Source organism: Equus caballus, chromosome 4 (assembly GCF_041296265.1).
Source record: "Equus caballus isolate H_3958 breed thoroughbred chromosome 4, TB-T2T, whole genome shotgun sequence".
In the NCBI taxonomy this organism is placed as follows: domain Eukaryota; kingdom Metazoa; phylum Chordata; class Mammalia; order Perissodactyla; family Equidae; genus Equus; species Equus caballus.
In genome coordinates this window covers 94480035-94486034 of record NC_091687.1, presented here as the reverse complement: position 1 = coordinate 94486034, position 6000 = coordinate 94480035, and positions in this window count along the sequence as shown.

Sequence of the window (6000 nt, the reverse complement as noted above, 5' to 3'; positions counted from 1 at the left end):
TATATTATTTTAAATGACTGTTAGTCAGGCAAAACTCTCAATATCAGTAATAGATTAGGAAATGGAAGCATAGTCATAGAAAAGGAAAATGAATTTTTAAAAGCATTGGCACTTAAACTCTATCATTATTCCATAAACCATAATGAAGACCACAATAATGAAATAAGATTATCAATCCCATTTTATAATATTTCTATATACAGTTAGATATACTCTTATTAAAACATCTTTGTGTAGATTTTAATCCAAGGTTTTCTTTTTTATAAAAATAAAATGCATGTCTTCATTTTGATATTAACTTATAATTGAATTTCTTTCAGCCTGTATCTTATTTGTGTCTGAAAAAAAATCATGTTTAGGAAATACTGTTCAATTTATACCGGCAGGGTCCTTCCCAGCCCGACCAGAGTCTGACCCGCATATTTGGCTGCCCCACACCCATTTCCTCTGACTTTACACTAGTCCTGAACTATATTTTCAGAATTTCCTTACTCAAAGTCAGCTATTTGTCCTGTGCCCTCGCTCCTGCCAGTCCCTATCCTAGTCTAGCTGCATCCCAGCTGTTTGCCTTGTGATCCTCTTATCTGCAGGCCAAGCTGCCCCCTGCACACAACTAGTGAAAGGCCAGGCAATTTGGATATCAGCAATTTGCATCCTCAAAAGAAAATCTGGCTTTGAAAATAGTCTTAGAATGCTCCATGTTCAACAGCAGGTGGTCCTTGGAACCATCATTTGTGCCTGTGTTCATTCATTTAGAGGTGATATAGCAGAGTGGTAAAAGCATGGTTTCCTGTTCCCAACTCTGACACTTATTAGCCGTGTGACTCTGGGTGGCTTTCACAACCTCTCCATGCCTCAGTTCCTTCATCTATAAAATGTAGACAATAATTGTCCCTATCTCACAGAAGTGTTGCAAGAAGTAATTGAGTTAATATGTGTGAAATACTTAAACAGCGTCTGGTGCATAGCATACGCCCAATGTGTTTCCTGTTAGTACTACCATTTTTTGTTATTACTCACTTATTAAATAAACACTGGTCTCTGCTGGTGCTGCTATGCTAGGCATTATAATACAACACTGAGCAAAGCAAACCACAGCCCTCGTGAAATCTACAGACAGACAAACACAAATCAAGGATTCTCACAAATGCATAATAATAAACACGATGTAAATGCACGAGGGATGACTGCTCCCCTAAAAATCATAAGCCTATCTACCAGATTTCTTAATGTCTGCATTAACATCCTTTATTTTTCCCAGGCGACAAGAAGGATTCTGTTCGGTTACCACACTCAGTGAACAGTACTGACTTGCTTATCTGATCCCTTTGTGCTCTGTTTCTAAGAAAATGCCTGGTCCCCACCCTTCCCCATCTTGTTTTTGAACAGCTCTGTTACACAGTACAACCCACATCTCATGCTTCCGCCATCACAGAGCTGCATTTGAAACTCAGCCCAGGCCCTGATTTATTTAAATCAGCAGTCTTCTTGGGCTCTGCCACTCAGATGGCAGTTGAGTCTTATTGTTTGTCATATTGCTCCAGCTTCTGCTTCCCTAGGCTGCCCATATCCCTGCTACCTTCTGCTACAGATGCTTTAGAATACCTGGATCTGGCTTCAGTTGCACGTCGACTCCTTGTTACTGTGTGAGTTTTACCAAGTTACACAACCTTTCTCAGCCTTTTTTTTTTTTTTTCCTGCTTTATCTCCCCACCCTGCCCTGTACACAGTTGTATATCTTAGTTGCATGTCCTTCTAGTTGTGGGATGTGGGACACCGCTTCTACGTGGCCTGACGAGCAGTGCCATGTCGGCACCCAGGATCGGAACCCTGGGCCGCCACAGCAGAGTGCGCGAACTTAACCACTCGGCCATGGAGCCGGCCCCGTTTCTCAGCCTTTGAAGTCATATCTATACCATAGACTTGAGTGGCTTAAATAAGATAAAACCTCTTAAATGACTTTTAGTATCTAACACTCAATAAATAAATTCATTCATACAACAAATATTTATCCCCAGGCACTGAGGATATTTATCCAAAAGTACTTATCCCCAAGTACTGAGAGTACAACAGTAAAAAAGACGTAAATTGGTTTCTTCATTTGTAAAATAATGTAAATTGTAATAAATGCTATAGGACAAAAAAAAAAATTGCTGAGATAGAGAAACAAAGAAAGACTCACTATAGGTAGAGGAGTCAAGAAATGGGGAAGAAAGAGGCAATAAGAGGAAGAAGCATGTGCAAAGGTCCTGAGTTGGGAAAGATTAGCAAGTTTGAAGGCCTGAAAGACCAGAGTGGCTGGAACCTGGTGAGCCAAGGATGGAGTGGCACAAGATGATAGTGGAGAGCTGAACCTTCTACGCCTCTGTGGTCAATGGTTTGTATCTTTCTTGTAACTTAATTCTTCTCTCTTATACCATCTCCTCTAGCCCCTAATTTTGTTTCTTAAATAACAGATAGGTATCATTACCCAAAAGCTAGGCAATCTCCATCCTTGTTACTACTAATCCAGTTCTTCATGGAGTAAAAGGAGGGGGAAAGGAGAGATGGACAGTATGACACATATAATATTCTTCTGTTTGATTCCTTCTCTTCAAATGTTGGCATGCCCTGGGATCTCAGTCCTATTTCTGTGCTTTCCCTGTTAATCTCCTTCAGTCCCATGGCTTTATATAGTATTTATTTGCCAATGACTCTAGTTTATATCTCCTGCTCTTGCTCCACAGAGCTCCAGATACATATAGAATGGCCCATTTACCTCATTACTTGGGCATTCAATGGGCATCTCAAACTTACTATGACCAGAAGAGAGTCATTCATTTTTGCCCTCCAAACCTGTACTTCCCCAAGTCTTTCCTATCCCTACCACCATCCAACCTTTTATTCAAATCAAAATTGCAAATAAAATCCTTGACTCCTCCCTTTCTCCTGCCCTCCCTGACCCAATCCATCAAGTCTTGTCAGCAGTAGATCTAAAATAGATCCCTTATCTGTCTATTTCTCTTTCTTAACATCCATCCCTCTCCCCGGGTCAATCTAGAATCACCTGGGCTACCAGTGCTGCTGAAGTAGTCTCCTAAATGCTCTACCTATTTCCCCCAACAATCAATTGTTTGTTGATTGTTATCCCCCAAAATCAATTCTCCACACGCCAGCCAAAGTGATCTATTGAGAACATGAACATAAATGACATCATGTTAACTCCCCTGCTTGAATCCTCCAGTGCTTCCCACTGCATTTAGAATGCTATAATCCAAGCCCTGACCCTGGGCCGTGAGACCCTGCACCACCTGGCCCCTTTGCTTCCCTCTCCTACCTCATCTACCACTCCTCTCATCCTGTATCACTAAGCTCCCACCACACTGTCTTCAAACACACTGCAGTAGTTTCCACCTGAAGGGCTTCATGCCTCTTGTTCCCTCTGCCTCATGTCCTGCCCCCCGATCTTTGCAGGTCTGGCTTTCTCTTGTCCTTCAGGTCATGCTTCAAATACTTCTCTCTCAGAGAAGTTTCCTTAGCTTCTCATTTTAAAGTCCCTCATTCCCCTAGTCATTCTCTGCAACAGCCTGCCCGCTAGAACTTCCTATGATGGAAATGTTGGAAATGTTCTACAGTCAGTGCTGTTAAACACAGTAGGCATGAGCCAAGCCACATGTGGCTAGTGAGCACCTGCAGTGTGGCTACTGTGGCTAAGGAACTGAATTTTTCACTTTACTTAATTTCAGTTTATTTTAATATAAATAGTCCCATGTGCAGATAAGGGCTCTATAACATCATCATATTTTATTTTTTCTCAGTGTACCTGAAGTTAACTACCTGAAGTTATCATGTTCATTTGTTTCATAAGTTCCATGAGGGTCAGGATCTGGTCTACCTAGAGGAAGTGCTGGACACACAAAAGGTACTGTGTCATTTATCTATTGCTGCATAACAAATTATCACAAACTCATCAGCTTAAAACAACAGGTTTATTGTATCACAGTTTCTTTGAGTCAGGAGTCCTGGGCATGGCTTAGCTGGGCGCACTGCTTCAGTGTCTCCCACAGGTCTGCAATCCAAGTATTGGCAAGGGGTGAAGTCTCATCTGAAAGCTTGACTGGGGAAGGATGTGCTTCCAGCTCCTGTGGTCGTTGGCAGAGTTCAGTTCTTCAGAGGCTCTTAGATTGAGAGTCTGCTCCTTGCTGGCTGTTGGCTAGAAGCTGCCTTCAGTTCTTGGCATGTAGGCCTCTCCCACATGGCAGCTTATTCCACACCAACTTCCTTTATCAAAGCATACAAGCCAAGATGGAAATAGATTTTGCTAGCAAGACAGAAGTTACAATCTTATGTAAACTAGTCATGGAAGTGCTATCTCATCCCCTTTGCTACATTCTGTTGGCCGCAAGCAAGTCGTTAGCCAGCCTACCCTCAAGGGGAGAGGATTACTCAAGGGGACGTTTCAGGAGTCTGCCTGCCACAGGTGGGTATTAAATAGTCACTGACTGAAGGAATGAGTGAGTGAATAAGACTCTATTCTGGCTGAGTAGTTTCGCTAAATATAGCACTTTTATTCCTCACCTTGGAAGGCAAAGCCTCTTGCATTAGAAATTATCAAGCAAAAAATAGAGGATCTTTCCCTGAAGAAATCTGAAAAATTAAAAGAGCAATGGAAAAGGAAGCTTCTCAGCAAATTAGGCAGATCTTTACTTGATAACATCAAGTTATCAGGTTGCTCAGTTTGCTCTGGCGTCAAGCTGCTCAGATTCAAAGCCCAAGCCCGCATTTTCCCAGTTAACTTCTCTGTGCGTTAGTTTGCTCAGGATCGTCGTCAGGATTTAGTGAGCTAATAAATGTGGCGAACTTAGAACAGTGCCTGGCATAAAGTTTAAGCACTCAAGAAGTGTTAACTATTATCACTACTAATACTACCTCTGAATTTTGTGTTGAAAACAAACTCTCTGCTTCTATTGCTGTTAATTTTTTATAAGTTAATGATTATACTACTCAAGGTTCTGAATTGTAGGCAACAAAAAACAACTCCAGCTGACTTTAGGAGAAAATGGAACTTATTAAAAGCACAGGGAGTGGCTCCCAGAATCACTGGAAGACCTGGAGAACTGGCCTGGGGCTGGGCAGCTGATAACAACACGCAAAAACATGAGACGGAACCTGTCTGGTGAGACCCTTTCCCCCCTGTCCCCTCTACTGCCTCTGTCACCTCTGAACCTTGGATGTCCTGGCTTGCCCCAGTCTCAGATACTGCATATGGCCAACTGCCCTAAGAAATGGTCTTCCTTTGCTGTCACAACCACAAAATTCGAGTGTCACAGCCACTACATCACAGGCTCTGGGTTCTCAGCTGGTTCCATTTGACTGATGGAGGCTTGGTCTCAAAGATACATCAGAAGAGCAAAGATTTAACATTTTCTTCTATGGTTACAGATAGGCCTGCCTCCTTCCAAGATTCATTAGAAGAGGAATTTCCAAACCATAAAATGAGAGTTCTAGTGATGGGCAACCAAAATAATTTTTAAAGGCAAATATCCACTAAAGTGGTCATTAATGATTCTCCATGATGAACATGAGTTTTTAATCATGTGTTAAACATTCAGTAAGTTCGGCAGGGAAGTTCTTTTAAGGATTTCTATCCCTCATTAAATTCCTTTCTAGGTTGAAATGGTAGTTTTGGAGATAGAATAAAAGATTGGTCAAAATACCAGTTGTTTGATTTATTTGCATTATTATTTTTTCACCCATCACTTTTCCTGCACCAGAAAATCATTAACTGCTGATTATATTCCTCCACCACGCCTTGTGTTTTTTCGGCACTCAGAATTTGTGATATTACAAGCCTCTTACCTTTTAAAAATTAAGTTGTCTCTATTTGCAAGCTCCCTGGAAGTTCAAAATCTTATTGCTTGTGGTATTTTAATTTTATTTTTATAGGAGATGGTCATGAGAGTTTCTCTCATCAGAAACTTCAGAATGGATGGCTCCGGGCCCTTCTGATTGTATACCAGT